Raw genomic sequence first — 13163 nt, 5'->3', positions numbered from 1 at the left:
AAAGAGGCCAATGTGAAGGAAACAAAAAGACTATCCGAATAAATGGACTGAGGAATTCAAGAAAGAACATTTCCTTAAAGTATGACACCGCGTAAATACCGTTTTTGCAATTTGCCGCACGCATTTCAGGGTGTTACATTCATTGGTATACTGACGTTGACGAGAATGCGCGCGCATAAACTATACGGAAAAGGCAGGCGTCAGAGGCTGATTTAGCAATTGAACGGGAACGTCAGTTGACAACGACGCGCGCAAACCAAATAACTGGCTTGACTAATGGCGGAGTGGGAAATTGGGCACTAGAAGTCGAGATTAGTCCTTTCCGCGCGCTTTCCCGTCGTCAAATGACTTTCCCGTTCTGTTGCTAAATCAGCCTAATAAATACATTGCCCAACATCGCAATTACAAAAAGTATGTCCACAGCTGAAGCCTCCATAAAGGGCACAGTCCGCAACATGAGCAGATGATGTGGTGTAGTACTGCATAACGTATCCACAAAACTGTCAAGAAAACCGATTCCCTTCAATCTAATTTTATTTCCTATTCTGTGAATTATTGTTCTTTCACATGCATAACATCCCTAGACATCAGTGTACCTAATACATTAATCGTATTTTCACCGGCTGCACAATCAAAAGTTAAACAAAAATTCTGTGTTAAAGTAACATTACTCTCCTTTTCGAAGAGCCCTTTTACCCTGGAGAGATGGTTGCAGGTCACGAGCTGAACTCACTTTACACATCGAATATGATTATTCAAAACGCTTTACTGAGACTCTGTGAGAAAAGAGGAAGCTTTCTCGGAGCCTGCCAACCCAATATAAGATTGCGTTCTATTGGGAAACCCGGATTTGCAAAACTGTTCTCGTGAACGGCGGTCTTTTTTTGCTTATTATATGCGCGCGCGCAAGATCACTGTTCATAAGGACAGTCAGTTTCAAATCCCTTTTCGGATTTCCCAATCGAACAGTAAATAGGAAATCCAAAAACAGATTTCTCAGCGTTGAAATCCGTTTTTGGATTTGGCGTTTTATTGCAAATCCGAAATCCGGATTTTAAATCTAAATCCAGATTTCCCAATCGAACACACCCTAAGTATTGGACAACAAGTCATTTTCCATTCCAACACCTTGGAAATGAAAACAACTTATGTCCAACATCCACTGGATGCAAAAAACGTGGCCGTAATAAATTATACCTTACAGCCATATAACGAAGACGTCAATTCATAAAATCTGCCATGATAGAATTTTTTGGGGGAGTGAGGACTTGCCAGAGGGTTATAAATTAACGGGGGATCCTCTTTAGATCTCATATATCAATTTATTTTTCTCCACTAGGGAAAAAGGTACGTACATGTAGAGTCGACAACCAGGTATTAAATAGAAACTAAGGCAAAACTGGCTCATAACAAAACAATTCTTTATGAGGAGGCTTTAAACGGAAAAAGACAAATATTGAATTAAAAAAACAAATTTGAATTGTTTTTGTGAACAACCGCCGCTTAAAAAAAAGGGGGAACGAGAAACTGTGCGTTATTATACTTGATTGGTCAAACTGATAGTATCTGCGAAAAACTTCGCTGTGCATCACCTTTGTTATCAGTCGCGATTATTTATTTTTAAAATAAATTCGTTTGTATTTACACAAGTTAATCTAAAGGGGTTCGGCTTAACATACTGCCACTGCATAATCTTTAACACACTCTATTTCACTCTTTCAGTCAAGCCAGGTTGCCATTGAAAACAACTGGATCGTCCTTTTGTCCTATGATTGCATATTCTGATGTTTTTCATTTTATTTACACTATGTTCAAGTATTAAGAAAAGTAAAAGTTTTTCCCATGATGTGAGGCAAACTTCCCGCTCAGAATATTGTAGATACGACTAATATCACGCCGGATTGCTTGCTTGGCACGCGCAGATCACGTGTATGACCATTGATCATACTAAGCGGAGGGCGTGAACAACCTTTATGGTATCGTGGGCTCATACTCGTCAGTCCTGTGTAGCGGAGATGCAGTAACTCATTCACTCATCATAATCTAGTAAAGCGCTATCTTCACTATGACCACTGCGAGACGTTAGATTATTCTGAAACAGAATAAAAACGAATACGTTTGTCATGAATTTCTAATTTTCCACCCTTTGGAAAGACTGCATTAATCGGGTAAGCATGAGCATGTGCTGCTTGTTGCTAAGACACAGTTTCCAACCCACGTCTGCGCTTGTTACAACGGGTGCAGCGGTTTATCAATAAACAGATGCTCGCACTCGAAAAACCAGTTTGACGATAGAGAACAAGTTTAACTGGTCCAGAACTTCGGGCTTCGGCGACTTCAGAGGCTTGACGAAATGGTAGACTTTCGAATGATAGTAACTAAAACACGCCTACCAGTAAATGGCTTAGTCAAATATGACTGCTCCACGGAGGGAAACACATCAAGAAGATTGAAGGAAAAAAAACACAATATTCTTGGTACTAGTGTCCCTTAATGACCATTGACATCGGGAATGGAACTATGTGTTGTCAGAGATAACAAAGTTCAATTTTGTGAAAACCTGTTTATGTTTTGAGCCAAAACAATGTCCGCTAAGGAAGGTTAATACATGTACAAAACAGAGTACCACTTACCCTGCTGGACTCAAGAAGTTGCAACTTGACTGCAGTTTCATTCAGTTCTCGGTCAGCGGATATAAGTTCCTATAAATTAACAAAATACAACCTCAGACACCTTAGCTTCTACACGTTCACATCACGCGTAGTCATTTATAGGGGCATTGAGATTGAATTTTTAGGGAAAATGGGGTGAATTGAGAATTGACGAAAGAGGGGAAGAAAAGAGTTTACAAGTAAAAAAGTAGGCAGATTTAGTTTAGCACAGACAACGCAACCACAGTTTCGAAGGCGCGCAGAGATCTTAGAAACGCCGCGCCTTAACCAATGACAGAGCAGCACATTGAGTAGCCCGTGTACAGACCCCCCTTCCCTCAGCAAAAGAGGAGGGAGGAGGCGGGGGGGGGGGGGGGGCTGTACACAGGCGACCAATTTAGCACCTTCCATAAATTTTAATTCAGCAGTTTTAGACCCAATGAAGTTTCGTCAAGATTTTAAGGGGAAAATGCTGAAATGTACGAAAAACAAGGCTTCAACCAAATTTCCCTCTGCATTTCAGCAAGAGAGGATTTCAGTTATAAAGTAGGTGTACTGTAAATCAGAAAGATCTGTTTTAGCCCTAAAAATGGGGCCGTTTTGGTAAGTAAAATACAGTCCTATTTTTGAGTCTAATTTAGCTCCCATAAATCAGGGCCAATACAGTCCAGCTACCTAGGGTTGATTTGGACGCAATGGCTGAAATGAAGCCCCAGCGTAGGCTGCAAGAGCCTTTAGATTGGGCTGTTTTCGCTTGAACTGTGTTGAATGACTTCAGGAGGGGCTGGATCAGACATCGGCCTGCGGGGCTGAATTGGCACTTTGAGGCTGAAACAGATCTTTCTTATTTTCTGTGTGGTCATCATCTCTACACGATATGCCACTGTAGCCACTAAACACATTCTCAAAAGCTTTTATAAAATTCTACTTTTACCATTATTCATTAGATACACTTTATAACTTGCATAACTCTCTATCTACCATTGGCGACAAAATTAATTGAGACACTTTGCCCTAAAGGGCCTGTCTAACTTTTTGCCACCCCCTCGGTACAAGGCTGTGTTGCTGTTCAAGTTACTTGTAGAAAGTATAAAACACCCCAACTTTGAATGGAGGGGACAGAGGAGAGGTGTGGATTGTTTTGTTCTCCGAAGTTACACCATTTGAGGAAAATGTCTCAACAATGTTGTCGCCGATCTTCTTCTGTAATGTAGTCTGAAATTAAGTAAAGCTAATTGAAGTCAGTTATAGATTACAGAATTAAATATTACCAATCCAGGACGACCGCATCATACCGTAAATACATGAAAAAATCTCCCACATTTCTTACCTTTTTGAGTGACTCTATTTCGTAATTTTTCCTCTTAAGTTTCTCTGCTGCCTTTTTCTTTTTAAGTTCCTCCTGTAACGGAAATTACATACTTAATTATAAACAATTATTGGATGAGGTTCGTGTGATATTCGGAATAATCAAGGTCGAGGAAAGTGCTATCAATTGAGCCGAAGGCTGAGGCAGAATAAGAATTATAGATGCTTTGTCTTGGCATCTGACTCACCTCCATAATCATTCACTAAAGGTAACAAATCACGACGACGCCTATTTCCCCTTCGTTACGGTCGTTGCCATTTTTAACGGTCGACGCTACCATTGGTAAGGTACATGTAATACATTCCCCGGATTAATTAAGTTACAATAAGGCCAGAAGTAAAGGAGAGTGCGCGCAGTAGCCTGTTCACAGTCACCTATTTTCCCGTAAGATCGTCAAGATCGAGCACTTTGCGTTACGGGCTGCCATCTTGCATGAGTGTCAAAACTACTAAGGAGGCGGGGGGCGGTTTGGGAGGAAGAAAGAAAAATAGAGGGTCTGTAATAACATCACTGGCCGGGCTGATTCAAAAGCATGTTGGCTTACGTGATTCATCCGCAAAATACCAAAAATCCTTCGTGTGTTTGCGCAAGATGTGCCTTATGTGTTATGAAAGCGTACGTTTAAAAGAAACGACGACTTGTCAGCGACTTGTCAGTGTCGGCAACTTAAACAAAACCCGTTGTCAAGGCAAATTAACATGTATCGTTTAATGAACAATCAAACGCCTGCGTTGCTGGTACAACGCGCTCCGTGAACGCGAGCTGCAGTGATGTTATTACAGTCCCCCTTTTTTTCACGCTTCCTCCCAAACCACCCCCCGCTCCTTTAGTAGTTTTGACACTCATTCAAGATGGCCGCTCGTAACGCAAAGCGCTCGATCTAGACGATCTTACAGGAAAATAGGGGACTATGAAAAGTCTAGCGCGCAGCGGAGCACTGGAGCACTATGAGTAAGGAAATTTGGTTATCTATGCATCCGAGAAAATTTGGAAATAACGTGACCGTACGTGTTCCGTCCGCACCACAGGTATACCAATGTGTGATAATTCAATCAACAGGTATGGCAACCCAAATGCAACACTAGGTTTTTTGGCGGGTCATCGCATGGCCACCCGAACCTCTTAGAGAGAAAAAAACAACAACAAAATCGAGTCTGACTACATTTTTTTGTCATTACTGGCGTGGATAACAGGGAAAGAGGTAAAGCGTTAAGTACAAAACAAAAGAGACGAATTTCGTTGGATGAAAAACATGAGAGAAAGGCGGTGAGAAAATGAGAAATGCTAGCGACCAGTGAGGTGACAATGAGCGGTAGTGAAAAAAAAAAAGCGAACAAGGACACAAGCAACAACAATTTTAGTGAGCACATACGACATTTCCTATACAAGATGTGTAACTGGGACGTTTCATGTTGTCGTCGTGCAAAACAACGTCAAATAAATATACAAAAAAGCGTGCTGCACTTGCAAAGCTTTTTTTTTTGCTAATAAGAACAATTGATATTTTTTGCCGTTCTCGTTGCCGTCACCGTTTAGCATTATATGATTGCATTTGTTTGTTTGAGTAACTCATAACATAACATAACATACACTTTATTACGTCTCCTCTATACGGGGCTATTCTGTCGTAATATACAATAATTAACAATTATGACTCGAGCCCGAATGGGCTCTGAGTCAATATCGGCCTCATGGGCTATTGACTCAGAGGCCATGAGGGCGAGAGAGATGATTGTTTTAGTAAAATCCAACTAGCTGGTAAAAAATATCGAGACAAAACAACTTTAGCTAGCAAAACGCGATTCAGCCGCCATTGTTTTGGTTTTCAAAGCCGACGCTTTTCGCTACTAGTGGGCTATAACATAAGGCCTAGTAGTAGCTCAACCAATCAGAACACAGCGTTGATAATAGACCACTAGTTGGATTTTACTAATAACAAATATACAATAATAAAATTACAATGGGGCAAAAAGTATATTAACGAGAGCTTCGCTTTTAGCCCTGGTTAAATCTGTGTATTACGTTTTTGAATAGTCGTAGAAAGAACGTCGTTGCAAAAAAAGATTTGGAAAAGGCTCGGGTCACCTATTATTGATGCATCAGTTTTAAGAAAGACAGTTTACTAGTTTATGTACCGAAATTTTTCCAAATTTTGGCGGGTCGGTGTTGTAGTGTAGTGGTAAGGGAGAAGGATTAGGATAGGAAAGGTCTGGGTTCGACCCTGGTGTACGATTGACCTTCTTGTTAATAGAAACACTCTCAATCACGGGTCAAAAATGTTCTAACAAGTGTCTTAAAAATCGCAGCAACCGTTTACGAAAGGGAACTTTGCCACAACTAACAAGTGCATGGACAGTGAAACAATATTTACTGTATATTATATAGTATACTTATCATTCAGCACCTTGTATCTGCTGTGTTCGTCCATGTAACAGCTATGTGTTTGTCTCTTTGTATCACGCCAACCATATCCATGGCGAATTTCTGGCCACAAGTAAAAAAGCCAACAAAGTTAGTTGATTTTTGCCGACAAGGTTCTTTCACAAACCTCTCAAAACTCTCTGTGTTTTAAGTGAGAGTAGATCGGATACGAGAATGAAGGACACCACATTCAGTTTTTCTCTGACGGGCAGTTTTCTGGCCTGCGAATGCACCCTGCATTTAGCGCCGCCGATCCTCAAATCTGATTGGCTATCAATTGTACTGATTTCAGCACTAATAGGACAGTACGCGTCATGCCTAAGTAACTGGACAGTACGCGCCATCACGTGCGCACTTAAATTGCTTTTTTTGTCACTGCTAGCAAAAAACTCTCGGAATTTCACGTGCTTTGATTAAAAAAACCTAAAAAATCACAAATTTTGTTATAGTCATGATTAATTGGTAACAGAACTTCGTGTCGTCCAATTCGGTCTGTAATCATACTCATGATTAAACAAATAAGTTTTACCACTCGTATGATTAACGACCGAATTGAACTCCACTCAGTCCTATTTAATACCATTATTAATTAGCTATGAAAGGTAGTGTTGCTTACGGGCTCTTACTGTGAGCTTGGGTTACCTGTGGTCACACGTAGAATAGAAATAAAACTGTCTGTCAAGGTGGTTACTTGGTTCAAGCACATTAAGTGGAAAAAGTGTACAAAGTGTACAACCATCTTACCTTTCTTTCCTTTAAACAAACATTAAGTCTACGCTGTTGATCCAGGTCGTCTCTTAATCTACTCATCGATGCTCTAAGGTGGGCGATCTCTTCCTGGCGATTTCGAACATCCATCTATGTGGTACAATACGACAAAATCAGAGTGAAAAATTCCAGTAAAAAAAAGACAGCTTTAATGTAATATGGGCAGGGATGTTCAAAGCTGGATTAAGATAACCCAGGGTAAGTAGGAAATTTGAATTCAGATACGAAAGCTTAAAAATCAAATTCAGTTTGATAAATTTCGCTATAATTTGACGTTTGGATGCTCTCAAAGGAATAGATAAAATTATTCGAAAAAATTCTTTTGATCAAAAGAAAAAGAAAGCCGAATTGAAATTTAACCTCGGTTCAGCGCAAATTGGCCTTCGAATAACTGGGCCCCGCACATTAACCAATGAAAGCAATGAATAATACAATCCACTTCCCTATGACCCTTCATAGACTTTATGGCAATAACTTCACGGCTTAACGCTAATGTCCTATGTCAGTAAGAGCCTTAATGAAAACAGTCGTAAACAGAGAGTTTTTAGGTTAGGTGAATTTAACGTTGATCCCATTATTTAGCCTTCTCTTCCTACAAAGTTATTAGAGAGCGATGCGGTAGCCTGCGTTGCGGGCGGGATGCTTGTGCCAGGTGTAATTTATTGACGAAGCGAGCGGTAAAGCCGCTAGGGATTTTCACCAGCTAGTTCTTAATCTTCACGCGGCTCCGCCACCAAAAAACTACAGCACTCCCGCTAATCCCGCCAGCTACGAAGGCTAAGGGATGCGGTACAAACAGATGTTACATCATCTTATAATGAAGAAAAGGACACGTTCTACACAACTGCAACTAACAATATCCGAGCAACACGCCAACCTTAAGTCCTGTAGCTTCAGCCGTTTTCTGTCCTGCCACTGTCTCACTATTTCTAAAACGAAGGACGAAATATTTCGCGTAATTCGACCACAAAAATCTTCACTTTTTCCATCTATTTATTTTATATAGGTGTACACATTTACCTTCCCGACATATCACCTGACTTCTAAACGTTCACTGTCCTTTATTCTGTCATAACATCGTTGAGATCGAGCACTTAACGTTACGAGTCCGTTACGGGCGACCATCTTGGTTTCGAATGTGCCGAGGGTCGGGTGGTGTCGGGGTTTTAGCGGTGGCGGGAGGCAGGGGAGAAATATAGAAATTTTTCTCGTCTCCTCCTAAACTTTCCCCCGCCCTCTAAGTAGATTTGTTACTCAACGGAAATCCCCAGGCCAGATCCAGTACAATTGAAACCAAGCTGGATGCCCCCAAGGGTAAGTACTCGATCTCGACGACCCTACTGAAAAATAGCGGTCTACAAACAGGCTATAAATCAAGGAAAATAGAAGAACGAGGCCATGACGACAAGATGTAACAGGAGCTTTGCTTTTATCGTTTGAAATTCTCCTTTTATAACCGAGACCATTATAAGACATAGGCAATGAGAATTATGCAATTGATCGCGGATTAATTCAGGATATTTGCCTGGGGTTTAGCGTTCCAGAACAATTGTGTGATGTTAGACTGTTATCAGTCAACTATTTTTTCGTAAAATCGTCGAGATCAGGCTGCCATCTTAGTTTTAAATTTTCCGAGTCCAGTCTTGGGATGAGCGTGAAATCTACTTTAAGGGGCGGGGACCCCGAAGCCCGCCCCCTCGGTACATATGAGACCCAGATAGTCGCCGTACCGGTAAGAGCTCGACCCTTAAGATCTTACCAAAAATAGGGGACTGTGAACGGTCTATGGTGATGTTAAATTAAAAGCATTTTTTATAAGACATTTTATAACCGCAGCAGGATTAGCTCAGTCGGTAGAGTGCTTGACTGCAGAGCAGGAGGTCGCGGTCGTCGCGAGTTCGATTCCCGAGACCGGACCAACACTCAGGTTCTTAAATTGACTAAGAAATGAAGGTACTCCCTTTGCAGTGCGAGCGGCTAGACCGTCGGGTGGCTCAGATGACCACGTAAAATGGCAGTCCCGTTTCCAGTAGGAGACGTAAAAATAGTGTCCACAATTGGTACTTTCGTTCTAAATACATTGACACTAAAATAAAGTGCATTTATTTATTTACTTATTTTGTTTCTTGTCTCTTTACCTTAGATGCACCAAGTCATCTTCATAAGAACCCAGAAGCTGGACTTTTCTTTCCATTCGATCGTTCATCTGTTGAACTTTAGTGACCATCAGCTCCACAGCCTGATATTCAAAGGGAAATAAATTAAAGGGAAAATTAAAACTTCATAGAAATCACCCAAAAGAATGGATACAAAAGAAGGGAACCCAGACATGAAACAAAACTAAATCAAAACAATTAACTATCCCCTCACTCATGAAATAGACGAAGAAAAACAATGAATCACCTAATTACAATATGTTGACTTATGTGTTTATTCTTCTGCGAATGGGTTAAGGAAAATAACTTTCAACTAAGAAATTCAACTTCAATATCTCTTTTCTGTTGGCCTAGTGAAACTGAAATGATCTTCCAAAACATATCGCACAGGTTCAGGGCATGTTACGTCAATTGGTTTTTATCACACGCTTGGAGCAGTCTATTTAAAACACAAATATCGCAGATCTTACTCGAGGCGCTATTGACTCATTTTCAATGGCGAGTAAAATGAGAGTTTTTTGATCGACCCAACCACAAGTAGAGCCGTCCTCAGCTCTTGCGCAAGCGTCCGTTAAGAAAGCTTCGACTATTTAAGTGTCATTGGTATTTTTTTAACGATTACGTGTTGTGGTATCTTCAGTACTTTTATTCTAGCATTGTGAAACAAAGACACATGTACATGTAACAGCATACACAGGTCGTATTTTAAAGCAGGAATTGAAACTCTAATTACCTTGGTCCTGTCTAGTTCCAGTCTCTCTCTTTCCTCCACTGGGAGGTGCGCCATTGAGCGACAACCTGGTAACGAGTCTATTTCAAGCAGTGCACCGAGTGTTCGAGCCAACTTCAGATACTGCGAAAAGAAAAAACAGTTAAAGTTAAAAAAGCCTGGAAAAATAACGACTTACGCAACTGAAATAACTTGTTTCTTTGCGTGTTTGAAGGACAGAGGAGTGCCGCGGTCAAATAAAACGACGCAAGAATAGTCTTACAGCAGCCTCCGAAGTAATGGACTCGATTTCCGCCGCTCTCTCAGTCCTCTCAGAGGAGCGCGGGCTAATTTTTCGAACAGCGTTTGGTACCGTGCCATGCCTTCGAAAGGTAACGGTAGAGGGGACTACTGGCGTGCGCACAAAAACGTGCGTGAAGGGCAGTAGTAATCTTGATGATTCATTTCCTTTTTCGTTCTTCCTTTTCATGGAACGAATTAGGTATCTTTTAGTTTTTTTTACTGTAGAAAAAAAAGATGAACCGACACTATCTTCTATCAACTAACATTGAAAGTTGAATCTACTTTCATGAAAGACCATATTTCGCCTTTATATTATAACATAGCATGTGAACTATTTGCAGTAAGGCACACTTGACAGATTACCCCATCTTTGTATTTACTTCTGCAAAAAGCTGCCAATAAGGCGCTCATGCCAAGTGAATTTTTAAACAGCGAATGATGACCGGAGCGTACATTTATTAGCGTCAAGCCATTAATTTCGGTCGCTCAAAAACGCTTTTGCTCAAGCTCTTATACTCCTCACTGATTTCTTCGTGTTTATATTAAAATCAATTCACCGTCTTTTCACTGAGATCTAATGCTTCCTTTGTTTGCTGGTGAGCGCCTTTTTCCAAATCGGTTTCAGCGAGACTGGCAGAAGCCTGCTCACGACGAACTCTGAGCTGTTACAAGGAAACAGATATAAGGCATTTCACAAACGACTATCACGGCATGGAGAGCATGCTATAGCATTTGAACCTGTAAACGTTCATTCGCGGAATATTAAGTTATTGAAATAAATAGGGGAAGAAGGATCTATGACACACTCTTACAATGGCCCATGACAGTTTTTATCCTATTTTCAGCCTCTTCAGTTTGCTGGATCATACTTGAACTCTTTCAAGTGAGCAAAAATGATTATTGTTGTCATACAACAAAGTCTTGTGAAAGTATAGAAGGCAAATAATTGCAAGGACTCACTCTACAAACGACCTGACTATGGTCGACTACGAGTAGCCCATCATTCTTCTCAGTGACAGCCTGCGTGACAGGCACAAAAAGGGGGGGGGGGGAGAGAAGGAGGGGGAAAACCTCCCTTTTCCTCTCTTTTCCTACCCCTTCGCCTGCCACGCTGATATTCAAATGTACTCAGGAATAGTACAGCAAGCGAATAACGCGAGCGCGCGTGAAAACCGCCACCCGCGAAGAAGGTGACACTCGGGTCGTGATTTTCGCGCGCTTGAGTAACTCGCTTGCTTTACTATTCCTAAGAAAAGAACCAGGGACTACGCGTAGTCCGCTATGACCACGGGACCCTATGTCACGCAATCCTTCCTAACAGAATACGTGACACGCCAAAGGACCTCGCTTTTTAATATGAAGTCAAGAGGAAACGCAAGCTCAGAACTCCATGAATTAGAAGAGCATCACACGGTTACGTCTGTTACCTCAGCATGCATTTCGCCTTCGCTTTTGTGGTAGTCCTCTTCTTGGGAGGCCAGCTTCGCCCTTAGTTCACTGACTTCCGTTTTGAGAGCCACAATCTGCTGTAAAGCTTGTTCATGATTTGGAACTAACATAACAAAAAAAACCACCTTATCAACTAGAAATACGTCTATTACACGTAACGTGTCCCTGGCGAAGCCTAGGTTACGGGCCAGCAATAGATACCATGTAGCACGAAATTTTTGCAGGAGTTTATTTTGCGGATTGGTGATTTTTTGTGTTTTGCGGGAACTAATTCTTCCGATTAGGACAGATTGGTTTTTCTTGCTGGGAATTAATTTTTTGCGATTTTCAGAAAGTACGCAATACCCAGCATTGACAATATTTTGGTTGTTATTGAGTACGTGCAATAGAAATGCATATTTTCAAACAATACTACGGTGTCGGTCAATATTTCATTGTAAACCGCTTTCTGAACGAAAGAGATAAATTGCAATTGAACAGACACGATTTCTTAGCGAATTTAAGTTAGAAAATATTTAATCTGGAGTAAATTTTCGCGGAAAAAAATTTTGCGGTGATTTTTATTTGCGGGAACTTACCTTTGCGGGTCGCTGAAAAAAAAACCCGCAAAAATCGCAAAAAATTAGAACCCGCAAAAATTTCGTGCCACACGGTAGACCATTTCCAAGTTACCTATCTTTGCAAACGAGCGTTAGTGCGAAGCTTTTAAAATGAAAATGACTTTTAATGCAAATGAAAGTCAGTTTCACGAAAAAGGTTTCGCAATTTGACCTCATTTTAAAAGTGAGGTTTCATCTTTGGAACACGGAAAAGACTTATTAGTATATAAAGCCAACCGTTGTCTAAATTGCGATGCAGACGAATTTTTAGAGTGGGTAAAAGCTGCTTGTTTATGATCGTATTGCTGCGGCCGCCATCATTAATTTCTTGACAGAGGAAAATTGGGGAAAGAAGAGATAGGAACTCCTCGACCCTTTTTTTGAAATCGAACATAGCTGTAGAAAACGCTTGAAACGCAGGCCAAAGGCACGATAAAAGTTTCAAGTTTAGGCCCGATTTTAAATTGCCTGTGTAAAAGGGACTTAAGGTGGAGATCATTGCCTGGTTAGCCCCAGCTGCGTATCACTTCTTTTTTAAAATTTTATCGCGACATTCATGGTTCAACCACCGTCAAGGTAGACTGTGCCAGACTCTCAGTATGTAGGGACCTCGCTAAATAAACACTAGCCTGCGTGACAGGCGTTTGAAAGGGAAGGGAAAGGGAGTTTTAGGTGCTCCTCGCGTCCAAAACCCCCTTTCCCTTCCCTTTCAAACGCCTGCCACGCAGGCTAAATAAA

At 41.1% G+C, this 13163-nt stretch overlaps 1 pseudogene; it reads right to left on the bottom strand.

Moving 5' to 3' along the window:
* Positions 1-518: 518 nt before the first annotated feature.
* Positions 519-13163, bottom strand: part of LOC140946104 (forkhead-associated domain-containing protein 1-like) — a 49457-nt pseudogene continuing 36812 nt past the window's right edge.

The sequence above is a fragment of the Porites lutea genome, chromosome 1 (assembly GCF_958299795.1).
Source record: "Porites lutea chromosome 1, jaPorLute2.1, whole genome shotgun sequence".
NCBI classification, from domain to species: Eukaryota; Metazoa; Cnidaria; class Anthozoa; order Scleractinia; family Poritidae; genus Porites; species Porites lutea.
The sequence above is the reverse complement of the archived record's forward strand: the minus strand, read 5'-3'. Positions and strand labels throughout refer to the sequence as shown.